Here is a 14,595-nt window from a genome sequence, read left to right as displayed (position 1 = left end):
TAGGGAAGGGGCCATTATGGTTCACTTCTTTAAAAAGCTTTGTGGCTTATCTCTCTCCTTGGGCAGTATCTGGTGTGTGTACAGACACAGCTTACACCCAGTCCCAGACTGACATGGTGATAGGAATGTTAAAAGAATCCTATGGGAAGGAACTGGCTTGCTCTTTGGTGTACTAGTTAGTGTTCACCAGAGAAAGGAAACCAATAGGATCAATAGCTAGATAGATACACAGGAAAATAGGGAGATTGAGAAAAGTTTATTTTAAAGAATCCGTTCATGCAGTTGTGAGGCTGACAAGTCCAAAGTGTGTCAGGCAGACGAGCAGGCTGGGAACTCAGGCAAGGCATCTATGCTGCCTGAGGCACCATTTCTTCTTCAGTAAACCTCAGCCTTTGCTCTTAAGGTGTTCAACGGATCACATGAGGCCCATCCACATTATGGAGGGTAATCTGCTTTACTTAAAGTCTACTCATTGTTAAATGTTAATCACATCTACAAAATATCTTCACAGCAACACATAGACTAATATTTGACTAAACGACTAGGTATCATAGCCTAGTGAAATCAACACATGTAATTATCCGTCACACCGCATTCTCAGTAACGATCCCTCCAGAAGCTGTGACTTACCTTCCTGAGTCAAGGAGAATGAGATATTGCCCTTTCCAGAATGCACAGAGGAAAAAACCAGCCGTGACAACATCTAGCCAGCAAAGAGGCATAGAAGGAGACAGTGGAAGATCTCAAGAAAGACTTCATTTGGGCTAGGCCTGGAGCTTACCCATCACTTCCTACCACATTCCATTGACCATACCTCATAGCATTGAACCTGGGGAACATAGTTTAGCAGTGCTATGGAAAAGTGAGAAATAAGTTTGTGGCCAGTGTCTGCCACAGAGTCAAAATTTCTAGCTTCAGGGACTCATTGGATGGTAGTTCTGTTAACCAAGATAAGCACACAGAAGAGAAGATGTGATGGAAAGATACTAAACCCAGTTTTTAGCATGTAGAGTCTTCAATGCCTGTGGAACATTCAGGCAAATATGTTCTTCTGGCAGCCTGAAATGAAGGTCTGGAGATCAGGGAAGAGGTTGGCACTGGAGATCAAGATTTGGAGAGTCTTTGGCTTGTGGGTATTATAACAAGAAAGTGAGAGAGAAGAAAGAGGATGAATCTTTAAAGAGACAAGTAAAGAAAAAGGAGCTGGTGAAAGAGTGTTTTAGGTTGAGAAGAAAGCAAAAAGGACAGGATCTCAAATGTTAAGGGAGGAGAGGGTTTCAAAAAAGGGAGTGGTCAATAGTGTCGTATGCATAGCAAAGTGAAGAGAATTTGGAAAATATTATTTGCATTTAGTTATTATTTTTTGTCTTCTACATTCAAAAATCCTCTCTCAGATTGTTTTCCTTTTGGAAAAGGAGATCAAACAGTTTACTGTAAGATATGAACATCTGGGTTCAAGATGGTAGATTAAGCACAAGTATTTATCTTCTTTCTCACCTAACATACCATTAAAATGGCAGCAAAGGAATAAACAAAAGCATATAAATCCACAACAGAGAGAATAGGAGAGTCTTCAAAACTATTTCTAGAAAACAGAGAGTGGAGAGAGGACTGTTGATACAGAGCAAAGGAAGCCAAAACTAATACAGCCTGCCTGAATCCAGAAGAGGCTCCCAGCTGGGTGAAGCAAAGGAAAAGAAGAGTGGGACAGAGGACAGGGGCCTAAAACAGGAAGTGTGAATAAAAGACAGACAGTGGAAGAGGAAAATGTGAGTATAAAAGGTGAGTCTAAAGGAGGAGGAGGCGGAGAATTCATTTCTATTTCTTTTTATTTATTTATTTATTCATTTTTGGCTGCATTGGGTGTTTGTTGCTGCACGCAGGCTTTCTCTAGTTGCAGCGAGTGGGGGCTTCTCCTTGCAGTGGCTTCTCTTGTTGCAGAGCATGGGCTCTAGGCACTCAGGCTTCAGTAGTTGTGACACACGGGCTCAGTAGTTGTGGCTCACATGCTCTAGAGCGCAGGCTCAGTAGTTGTAGCGCACGGGCCTAGTTGTTTCGTGGCATGTGGGATCCTCCCAGACCAGGGCTTGAACCCATGTCCCCTGCATTGGCAGGCAGATTCTTAACCACTACGCCACCAGGGAAGCCCCAAGAGAATTCATTTCTAATTGAAGCTCCTGAGTGTCTCCTGAATGTACAGGAGCTCTGACCACAGATCTCAAGAACAGAAGTACAATGGGCAGCACTGCTGAGTTAGGCCAGGAGCACTACTTCCCTGGGTTTTATAATGCACATGCTGTTTGTTGTTTTTCAGCTTAAAACCAACCCATAGATCAATCATGGAAAATTGATTATGGTGACACAATAAAATGTAACGATATCAGTCTCGGCAAGAAAAAATTTGATGGAGGTCTGCTGTGGAAGAGGGGACATGCTCAATTACCTTATCACTGTCTTTCAAAACAGAAATTTGAGAGGCACAGTCTACGTTGACGGAAAAAAGAGTGTAGGTTGAGTTGGTGGTTTGAAGGTACAGGTGTGAGCAGTGGAGGTAGTGGTACTATAGCTGTGTCTGGAGGGGAAGCAGGTACGCAGGGTAGTGAGAAGAAGTTAAATCCTCACCCATCATAACAGGAAGTTAACGCACAATGTTACAAGTTGTTAAATCAAGAAATATTTTTTTACAGAAATAAAAGTAACTGTTAGGAGAATTTAAAGAGCAAGTTTTCCAAGTGGTTTTCAAGACATGGGACCAAGAGAAAGGAGTATTAAGAAGGACGAAAGCTGCTTTTATGTCTTCTGTGTTATTTGATCTTTTCAACCATGTGTGAAATTGGTTGAATGTTTTCATATATAAAAATATCTACACTGATATGGGAAGATCTCCAAGTAAAGTTTTAAAAAGTACGTCTCCGAATGATATATTCATTACCTTATCATTTAAATAACAAGGAACACAACACAAAATAGTTCCTTGTGTTCTGTGGGTACATATCCTCATATGCAAATGCACAGAAAAAGGTCTAGAGGATTTCTACTGAGCTAATAGAAATGTTTCCCTCTAGCAGGAGGATAGAGTTGGGATAAAGGAGTGGGTGGTCCCAGAGGGGCAGGATCTCAGGGGCTTCCCTGCATAACTGGGTCTTCTCTGGTGGTGCAGTGGTTGAGAATCCGCCTGCCAATGCAGGAGACATGGGTTCGAGCCCTGGTCCGGGAAGATTCCACATGTCGTGGAGCAACTAAGCCCGTGCACCACAACTACTGAGCCTGTGCTCTAGAGCCCGCACACCACAACTACTGAGCCCGTTGCCGCAACTACTGAAGACTGTGTGCCTAGAGCCTGTGCTCCACAACAAGAGAAGCCACCTCAAGGAGAAGCCCGCGCACCGCAACAAAGAGTAGCCCCTGCTCGCCACAACTAGAGAAAGCCCCCGCACAGCAAGGAAGACCCAACACAGCCAAAAATAAAATAAATAAATAAATAACGCTGCATAACCCATGTGTGAAAAGTCAGTGTGTATATCATTGTATAGCACAGGGAACGCTACTCAATACTCTGTAATGGCCTCTATGGGAAAAGAATCTAAAAAAGAGTGGCTATATGTATAACAGATTCACTTCGGTGTACACTTGCAACTAACACAACATTGTAAATCAACTATACCCCAATAAAAAATTTTTAAAAAGTCAGTGTCAATTTGTGCAACACTGTGGTCCTGATCAAGGGATGCTTAGCCTTCTCTGCACTGTTTTGTTTTGTTTTTTAACAACAAAAGCATATTGCTTTTGCAATAAAAATAAACTTAAAAAAATGATGGCTGACTGTCATTCAATGTGTTCTCTCTCCCATGAGCATTTTATTTTCATTAGGGGACAAGACCTTAACTCCAAAGAATGAATCTCTAATGAAGCTGTTCAGAGATCAGAGTAGGTTAAAGGAGAAACCATGTGGATCAGGAGGGATTCCCAGGGTTCTGGAAGCTTCCCCATAAGGGCAGTTGTCAGTTCCACATGTGAATGACTGTGTGGTCAATAAGCTTTCCTGATGTCTGATGCTTTCCATAAATTAAGCTAGGCGGTTCCTCTGATGCAGGAGGTCCAGCTCCATAATAGAATCCTTGCGACTTCCTGATTCCTTAATGATTCAAAATAAACAAACAAAATAATGGCAAATCCATCATATCCCCGTTCCCCCCAGATACCCTCTCTGGTTATCTGACTTTGTGGGTCATCTTCTAAAGAAGTTCCCTGGGCAGGCTCTTTTGAAGTTAGGAGGGAGGATATTGTTTGGATATGAGTTGAGGGGAGGTGCTGGGAAGACGAAAGAGAAAAATATAGTAAGCAATTAATTATATTCTTGGTTTAGCCCCCTCTATAGAAGCCATAGTCAAAAGCAAATGTCTCTGTTCCAGTTTTTACCATGAAGAGTACCAAATCTCTGGAGAGGACATACATCTCTTAGATTTACAAAACATTAAAGAAACAAGCTTGTGAGTTTGGGTTGTAAGTCACAGTGGTCACTTCAAGATGTAATTCTTAAAATCCCCATCTCTCAGCATTAGCCACAGTCGAGACTTGCTACAATCCAGATTCAAAAGAAATGTATTCTGACAATTCTATGACAAATATACTCTATATTTTGCTGCACTGGAAATTAAGGCAGAAAAAAATTGCGATTATATTTTTAAAAAGGAATCCTTATCTTTTGAAGCATTGTACTGAAATTTGAATGTATTAAATGATTTGCTATCTAGAGTTTGCTTTTAAGCAATCCAGTTTGTGGGAGAGGGTGGCAATGGAAGTAAAAATGAAACAAGCTTGTCCATGAGCAGATAATTGTTGAAGTTGAAAGATGGGTACATGGAGGTTAATTATTCTATTCTTTTTACTTGTGTATGTATATATATATACACACACACACATATATGTATGTATATATATACATATATATGTATATATATATGAAATTTTCTATAATAAATGTTTTTTTAAAAAAAAACTAAAAAAAGAAAAGAAAGAGAGAAAAAAGAAATTAAGACAGGCTCCCACAGCAGGCCTTTAAAGAAATAGGAGCCTTAAGCATACACAGACCAAATGGAGTTGGAGGGGGACATTGTTTAACACAAGCTGTCTTCATTTTACAAAGAGATTGGTATGATCACAGGATATTACAGAATAATAGGACTAGAAGATATTTCAAGTCTTTTTCACAGCTAAGGATACTGAAGCTTAGGCTGAAGAACTCGTTAAAATTACGTAGTTATTTCCGAGGACATACTCGGAGCATTGACAGTGTAAAGGCAGGAAAAACGTCCTTCTACCCTCTTAGGTTTTGTAGCAGGGACTAAGAATTAAACCAACATAAGACAGATTAACAGGAGAAAAGCGTACACATTTTGTTGAACATTTTTACGTGTATGCAGTCGTCTTCAGAACAAAAATAAAGACACGAAGAAGGCCAAAATCTCATTAGGCCAAAAAGCTTGTATACCATTTTATGTGAAGAACTATAAATTTTGAGAATTTGACAAGACAAAGGGGCTTGAGCTGGGAGGCAGTAAATTGTGAGACAGTGACTAGGAAACATATGGGGGAAACTAATGGAAGATCAGGGTTATTTTAGTAGGTTTGTTTGTACAGGTCCTTTTAGGCACTGACTCCCAGTCTCTGGTGATAAGAGTGTTCTTCTCTTCCTGGTGCATGGAGGGCATCTTTCTCATGGGAAATTTTATGACCGGCTTTTAGGTAGAAAGGAGGAGGTCATAGAGGCCTTCCTGCATCTGCTGTTTCTCAGATGCCTTCGGCTCAGAATAGTCATCAATATGCCAACGGGCATATTTTGGGTGACATGTTCTGAAGCCCCTCTTCAATGGCAAATCTTCATTGATTTATTTATTCAGTCAATAAATGCAAATAGAGCATTTACCGTGTATCCAGTACTATGCTAGACTCTCAATAAATGCAAGCGTAAGTGTCCATGCAGGCATTCCTAATTCATCCCTACACTTTTTTCTGTCTTAAAACTCTATTCAGTACAGTGTTCCAGGCTGTCTTTGGAAATGAATCCTATTTGTGGTCCCCAGACATAGGCGTTTGCTTTAAATTGTTCTCCTCTAGGGCTTCCCTTGGCGGTGCAGTGGTTAAGAATCCTCCTGCCAATGCAGAGGACACGGGTTCGAGCCCTGGTCCGGGAAGATCCCACATGCTGTGGAGCAACTAAACCTGTGCGCCACAACTACTGAGCCTGCGCTCTAGAGCCCGTGAGCCACAGCTACTGAGCCCATGTGCCACAACTACTGAAGCCTGTGAGCCTAGAGCCCCTGCTCCGCAACAAGGGAAGCCACCGCAATGAGAAGCCCACACACCGCGACAAAGAGTAGCCCTCACTTGCCGCAACTAAAGAAAGCCTGCACGCAGCAATGAAGACCCAACACAGCTAAAAATAAAATAATTAATTAAAAAAATATTTTTAAATTGTTCTCCTCGAATTTGTCTAAAATGAAGTAAAAATTGTTGGGCCGGGCACCTTAAATATTCCAAGGGAAGTACCTCCACAATGACCCACAACACAGATGTAGCTCTTATGGGGCTGCTGGTGCTCACGTTCATGGTCCAACTGCCATGAGTGGACAGGGTGGCACCTCTTTATAGAACCATCTCAGAAGTCACAGTGTTTGCTCTCACATTTACTTCTCTAAGACCCACAGCTCAGTTGGCCAGGGTGAAGGTGTGCCCACACCCCAGCTCAAAACTCTGTCCCCCTGAACCCAGACTACGGCAACTCAGCTTGCCCATTAACATGGTTGTCTGGGTCATTACAAGGTTCCCTGCTCAGCTTATGGAATCAGAAATCAGGTGAGGAAAGAATCAGTGTGGGCAATCAAGCATTAAAGCAGCTTACAACTCAGACACAGAAAAGTGGCTCAGGGGGAAGGAGGGAAGGAGTGTCCAGAATTAATGACCATTTTATGGTGAACTTGCTACCAAATGTGACACTATCCCAATAGTCTGCTTGTTACCTTGGCTATGGGAATATCCCTGAGGCCTCTTTCAAGCATTCAGTCATTCAACAAACACTGTCTGACTACTTATGATATGTCAGCCCCTCTTCTAAGCCCTGGAGGAAACGATATAAGAAAGTCCATGCCCTTGGGAAACCTGCAGTCTGAAATCTGGATAGAGACACAATAAATAAAATCACACAGAATAGGGTTTCAGACGATTAGAGAAGTGAGCCTGAAACTAGAAATTTTCAACCAAAGAAACCGTATTGGAGACCAGGATAGGCTACATAATTTGCAGAGCTCAGTGCAAAATAAAAATGCTGAGTTCCTTATTTAAAAGTTGTTAAGAATTTCAAGACAGCAGCAACAGAGCATTAAACCAATACAGGGCCTTTCTAAATGAAGGATCCTGTGTAACTATACAGGTTGCATGCTGTATAGTTGTATTGTATCTGTATTGTATACAGATTGCATGTATCTGTATATTGCATGCCCTGTTGCAGATTCTGGTCTCAGAAAGATAAGGACCAGCCCTGAGAATACCCAGCTCAATATTTATGAAAGGATAAGTGGTCAGATAATTCAGAATAACCCTTTTGCTTTTCCTGCACTGAGGATAACTATTACTATGAGACTGAGCATCATGGTGAGCCAGCAGGCAGACTGCAGAGACTCTGTGTGTCTCAATCCTATTTCTATAGCACATTTCTATAGCACATTTCTATAGCACATCTATAGATGTGGTGGGTCCTCACCCACATCTGCCTGCACACCTCTCAGGATGCACAGACAAGCATTTCCAAGACAGCTGGCTCTGTGTCTGGCTTTGGAGACTTGTTAGCTAGCTGAGATCAGTCTTTAGTGATAATTGAGTGCAGACACCCCGGGTTCTGATGCAGGTGCACCCATTTGGAGGGGGAGAAATAGGTATTTGAGAGGCAGTAAATTATCGTTCTCGCACCTGATACACACTGTAGAAATAAACAATACCAGCTGGTTCCTGAAAATGCATGACTTGGTCCACTGGGAAGCCAAGAGCAGAAAATGTTCTTGAATATGGTAACACCTCTAACAAGAGTGAAGAGTGCTTAATTAAAGAAGTAATTAGCTTTTTACACAAGAAGGAACAAACGGATGAAAGTATACACAACACACATAGATATCAATAACTTTTAATTTAAGAGCTTGGAGTATGAAAGGGAATGGTATTTGCTGGTTTGTAGGGAGAAACTCAATGTTCCCCACCTTCTTACCCACCCCAATGAGGGTAGAGAGTTTTCTGTGGGTGAAAGTCAAGGACATAATTGGGCCATGGTGCGAAGGGGTGGAACTTTTGATATAATCAACAAAGGTTAAAAACTCTGCCTTGCCCCATCATTAAAAAGTCTAGGGATGGGACTTCACTGGTAGTCCAGTGGTTAAGACTCTGCGCTCCCAATGCAGGGGGCCCAGGTTCGATCCCTGGTCAGGGAATTAGATCCCGCATGCCACAACTAAAGATCCTGCATGGCACAACTAAAAATCCCGCATGCCACAACAAAGATCCCGCACACGGCAACGAAGATCCTGCATGCCACAACTGAGACCCAGCACAGCCAAATAAATAAATAAATATTTTTTAAAGTCTACAAATAATAAATGCTACAGAGGGTGTGAAGAAAAGGGAACCCTCCTACTCTGTTGGTGGGAATGTAAATTGGTACAGCCACTGTGGAAAACAGTATGGAGGTTCCTTAAAAAACTAAAAATACAGCTACCATACGATCCAGCAATCCCTGGGCATACATCCAGAGAAAATTCTAATTAGAAAAGATACATGCACTGCAATGGTCATAGCAGCACTATTTACATTTGGGAAGCAACCCAAATGTCCATCAACAGATGAATGGATAAAGAAGATGCAATATAGGGACTTCCCTCATGGTCCAGTGGTTGAGAATCCGCCTTCCAATGCAGGGAACGTGAGTTCGATCCCTGGTCAGGGAACTAAGATCCCACATGTTGTGGGGCAACTAAGCCCGCGCACCACAACTAGAAAGAAGCCCGCATGCCACAACTAGAGAGGAGCCTGCACACCACAGCTAAGACCCAACGCAGCCAAATAGATAAATATTTTGCAGCAACATGGATGGACCTAAAGATTATCAAACTAAGTAAGTCAGACAAAGACAAATATCATGTGATATCACTTATATGTGAAATCTAAAATATGATATAAGTGAACTTATTTACAAAACAGAAACAGACTCACAGAAAACAAACTTATGGTTACGAAAGGGAAAAGGGGGTGGGGGAGAGATAAATTAGGAGTTTGGGATCAGCAGAGACAAACTACTATATCTATAAACAACAAGGTTCTACTGTGTAGCACAGGGAACTATATTCAATATCTTGTAATAAACCATAATGGAAAAGGATATGGAAAACAAAACAAAAAACTCTGCCTTGCCACTGGCTGGTCTCTTGGATTTCTATCTCTTTTTATTGTTGTCTCTCTTGGACTCTTCTTATCTTTGCTGCTGGTGTGGTAAAAGAGACTTGGGAGCGACCATTTGCTTGGGAGGGATGCCCATCCTGGTGAGGACCAGAGGGTGGGTGGCCAAGGCCAGCTCTGCTCCAGTTCCCCTAGAGAAATGTTCTCTTTCCTTTGTTCTTTCCTTTGGGGGTGCCCTTCCGGCCTCCCCTCCTGATGGATGTGGTAATATCTAAAAGTCAGTATGCAGGGGGTAGGCCTAGTGGAAAGAAACTAAACATGCTTTTGTTCTAGGTCTTTGCCAGAGGTATAGAAGGACAGCCTTGACCCACATGTGGTTGAGCCCAGCTAACAGGGCTAAAGGGTTTGAGGTCATAAATCTGACATTTGCATAGAAGGTCCCTTCCACATAGCTCCTTCATGATTCTCTGATTTAGCTCTCACATGGAGCAAATCCAAGATTTCTAGCACTTTATGACTTATCTTAATTCAATTAAATCCAATGAGCACTTACGAGCCTAATATGGGTAAGACTCTCAAAATCAGAAACAAATTTTTATTATAGCTTGTGAAGAAACGAGTTTATTTTGACATGTTTATGACAGTTATTGATGACTTGGCATTGCACGTGATGTGGTCCGCACAAAGTTGGTCCCAGTTCTTTAAAAAGCAAATGTTTAGGGCTTCCCTCGTGGCACAGTGGTTAAGAATCCGCCTGCCAATGCTGGGGACACAGCTTCAAGCCCTGGTCTGGGAAGATCCCACATGCCGCGGAGCAACTAAGCCCGTGTGCCACAACTACTGAGCCTGTGCTCTAGGGCCCGCAAGCCACAACTACTGAGCCCACGTGCCACAGCTACTGAAGCCCATGTGCCTAGAGCCCATGCTCCACAACAAGAGAAGCCACCGCAATGAGATGCCCTCGCATCGCAATGAAGAGTAGCCCCCGCTCGCCGCAACTAGAGAAAGCCGGCGCGCAGCAACAAAGACACAAAGCAGCCAAAATAAATAATTTTTCAAAAAGCAAACGTTTAATTTTGGAATGACTAAGACCACCAGAGGCAGGCAGTCTGTGCGAAAACTGGCCAGCTAAGTTGAAGGGGGAGTCAAAAAGCTTTTAATTAAAACTGCTGAACAAAGTTCCCTCTCTGGCCTTCCTAGCCCTCACTCAAGGCCCTGCCTTCCTCTTCCCTGTGATTCTCAGCAATGGCCCGTGGTATGTGCACAGCGTGCTACCCATGGAGGCCACAGATCCTGTTAAGCATTTTTATTCCTATTCAGTTCAGTCTTCTCCCAGGACCTGACCTCTAACTATTTACATTGTACACTTTGAAAGTCTTGATCTATTGCCAAAACTTAAAATAATCCTCTACACTGTTAACCTTTTCACTCACTACCTCCTCTCCTTCCTGGCTGCAACTGAAAACTTGGATTTCCCTGGAGGACTCTTGTGTCTTGCAGCCCTCGCAAGTGGAGATAGCTCATCTGTGCACACATGCTCTATCTGATGGCCAGAGGTAGTTTCTCCTGGCTTTAGGCTTCTGCCACATTGCTCTTGCACATTTTTTCAAAAGCCTTCCCTTTGAAAAAATTCATATCCATCAACTTCCCAGCTCTATTGGTTTCCTATGACTGCTGTAACAAACTACCACAAACTAAGGGGCATAAAACATCACAAATTTATTGTCTTAGCATAAACAGAACTCCAAAATGGATTTCACCGGGCTGAATCAAGGTGTCAGCAGGTCTGCATTCCCTCTGGAGGCTCCAGGAGAGAATCTATTCCCTTGCCTTTTCCACCTTCTATTGGCTGCTTGCATTTCTTGGTTTGTGACCCCTTCCTCCATCTTCAAAGCTGGCAATCGCATCACTCAAACCTCTGCTTCCACAGTCTTCACATCTCTTCTGCTGACCCCAGCCTCCTTTTTCTCTTTTAAGGACACTTGCAATTACACTGATCCTATCTGGATAATTCACGATGCTCTCCCCATCTCAAAATCCTTAACTTAATCACATCTGCAAAATCCCTTTTGCTATGTAAGGTAACAGATTTATAGGTTCTGGGATGAGGACACGGACATGTTATTCCCCTTCTCTCCACCCCTATATTTCCCACCCCCAGAAAGCCCAGGCATTCCCCTAGTCCCCTTATATCAGCTCCTCTAATGCAGAGATCTCTGTCTTCAACCCTCCCATCATCCTCAATGATGTCTAGCCTTGATCTCTTGGTTCCTCGATCTCTTTGTGCCCTTCACCTTATCCCTCTAGGTCTCTTTTTTTTGGCAACCCTGGACCTTGTCATCACTCGTATTTGTACCTCCTCAAGCACTTCAGAAATCCTACTCAGGGGCTTCCCTGGTGGCGCAGCAGTTGAGAATCCGCCTGCCAATGCAGGGGACATGGGTTCGATCCCTGGTCCGGGACGATCCCACATGCCGCGGAGCAACTAAGCCCGTGCGCCACAATTACTGAGCCTGCACTCTAGAGCCTGTGAGCCACAACTACTAAAGCCCACATGCCTAGAGCCTGTGCTCTGCAACAAGAGAAGCCACTGCAATGAGAAGACCGCGCACCGCAACAAAGAGTAGCCCCCACTCGCCGCAACTAGAGAAAGCCTGCGCGCAGCAACAAAGACCCAACGCAGCCAAAAATAAATAAATAAAATAAATATTTTTTTAAAAAAAGAAACAAATTCTACTCAGACCAAGGTCTCCACTTCTTCCCTCTAGACGTGCTCTTTGACTTCACTAAGACCTGAGTCCCCAGATTCTGATCTGTAAACAACCCAATCTCTAGTTAATCTCTTCCGTGACATGTTTATCGAGATCCATTTCCTGTGCCTCTTTGGCATCTTTTCCATCCTTCCTTAGTGACCCAGGCCCTGGCAGAATCCGACCATGAGGGTTTCAGAGTCATGTGGGAAAGAATCCTATCGCTACACTGCCTGGTGTCCCTACAAGCTGGTCCATCCAAGATGCTCCACAGGGCTTTCTCTTGCCTCTGGTGAGCTCCCTCTCACAGGCTCCATGTTGAAAATTCCAAAACAGACTTCTCCTCAAACCTCCCACACAATCTCCACATCCCTCACCCTTGGCATGGGATGTGTTCTCAGAATCCAAAGAGCAAATAGAGGCCACACAAGTCAGAGCCTCCTGCTTTTGCTGATCCACCGAAAATGCATCTCTTCTCACCTCTTTTGGTTAGAGGGAAAGGGGTCCTTCTTCTTTCAAAGGCCAAGCCCTCTCCTGTGTGCTAAATCCCCTCTCCATCAATTTCCTCCTCTGTTAGACAAACTTAGTCTTCCTCCAATCACTCTTCTTCTTCATAAACACATTCACATTTTTCTAGTCTAAACATCATCCTTCCCTTCACACTCGCCTACCCTCAAGAGACGCGTCAAATCTCTCTTTCCCTACAAAGTTGGTACAGGGATAAACTGCAGAACATCACCGAGCCTGAAAAAAGCTTACTCCTTCAGTATGAAATGAGGTGAACTCAGCCTCCTCTAGAATGATCCAAAAGTAGGAGAGGATATAGGTTTGGGGCCTAAACCTTATACAGGATAGTAGTGGGGTTGTCCTTGCAAAAAGAACACAAAATTAGGTACAAACATACAAGGCCTTGGAAGGGACAGGTAAAAGTAATGGATCTTGAAGCTCAAATCTTATAAGTTTCACAGCAGATCTGCCCCTGCCCAGGGGACAGTGTGGAGCCACTCCAGTCATTGAGAATGTCACTGAGAAAGCACACATCTAGCAACTGCATTATGGTCTTTGAGAAAAGTGCTTCCCAGAGGTTAGTAAGCATATCATTGCTAGTATTCAAGATTTGGGGGGAATAACAGATAATCAATTTTTTTGTCAAAGCTACGTCTTTAGCTTTACAGTTGCCTTCTATTTGTGGCAAGGGATACTGGCTTTCCATTTATGCTCATAACATAACATTTTCTTTTAAAATAAATCTTTTTTCTTAATTTTTAAGTAAGTTAATTTTTTAAAATTAAGCTAAAGATAGTACACACTGGAGGCACATGGATATGGCAAATATTTTGAAAATAGTATGAGAAGGATCATGTTTGGGAAACACTGAAGCCAAAGAAATGGGATGGTTTCTCTAAGAGAAAAATCCAGAGAAATAAAATCTGTCAGTATGATTCTACTGCTGCTCAAAGGAGACAAGAACCACAACCAGTAAACACGAGCACCTGTTGGTACATCCCTGGTGGAGACGGATGCACTAGGTATGACAGATTGAGGACACCAGTCATATTACCTAGATGAGTCCTCTCACTCTGCGTTCACGCTTCCTGGTAACATTTTGATTATAATTAGGCTTTGCCAGCAAGCCATAGCGCTCTCATCTGTAAACTGTGAACATCTGGATTTCTCAGTAGTCTATTACTCAGTACCAATTAATCAATCAACATTCGGTTTTCAAAATAAGCTCTCACGGACTTGGAGCCCTGTGTTGGCAAACTCTGCTTCTGAGCCTGCCAGACTGAGGACTGGAGATAAGTTGGTCAAGGTGATGTCACCTGTATACTTGTGTAGGTGGCCAGCCCCCACAGCTTCTTCCTCCGGTGGCAACTGACCTGCTGCACGGCTTTTACATCAAACCGCTGCCTCATTTGCTCCTCAGCATTTACAGTCAGCCTCTGGCCCTGCTGTTCACCTAGTCTGCCCTCAGGATGTACATCCATGGCCTTCTTATCTGATCTGGGCTTCGATTTAGAGCGCATCTTCATTGGCCTCTTTTTGAATGCTTTTGAGCCTTCAATGTCCATCATCTACTTTCATGGTTCGCTGTCAAATATTTTAAAAACTATTTCCTTAGAGTCACAGATGTAGAAAACAAACTTATGGTCACCAGGGGGGACAAGGGGGGGAGGGATAAATTGGGAGACTTGGATTGACATATACATACTACTATATATAAAATAGATAACTAATAAGGCCCTACTGTATAGCACAGGGAAAACTCTACTCAATACTCTGTAATGACCTATATGGGAAAAGAATCTAAAAGGAGTGGATATATGTATATGTATAACAGATTAATTTTGCTATATACCTGAAACTAACACAATATTATAAATCAACTATACTCCAATAAAAAAAA

The 14,595-nt window shown here is 42.8% G+C and overlaps 1 pseudogene; it reads right to left on the bottom strand.

Annotated features, from left to right (window-relative positions):
- Window positions 1-13,826, bottom strand: part of LOC132529935 (small ribosomal subunit protein eS10-like) — a 121,082-nt pseudogene extending 107,256 nt beyond the window's left edge.
- Between the last annotated feature and the right edge of the window lie 769 nt (window positions 13,827-14,595).

The sequence above is a fragment of the Lagenorhynchus albirostris genome, chromosome 11 (genome assembly GCF_949774975.1).
Source record: "Lagenorhynchus albirostris chromosome 11, mLagAlb1.1, whole genome shotgun sequence".
Lineage (NCBI taxonomy): Eukaryota > Metazoa > Chordata > Mammalia > Artiodactyla > Delphinidae > Lagenorhynchus > Lagenorhynchus albirostris.
This window is presented reverse-complemented; position numbering and strand designations above follow the sequence as displayed.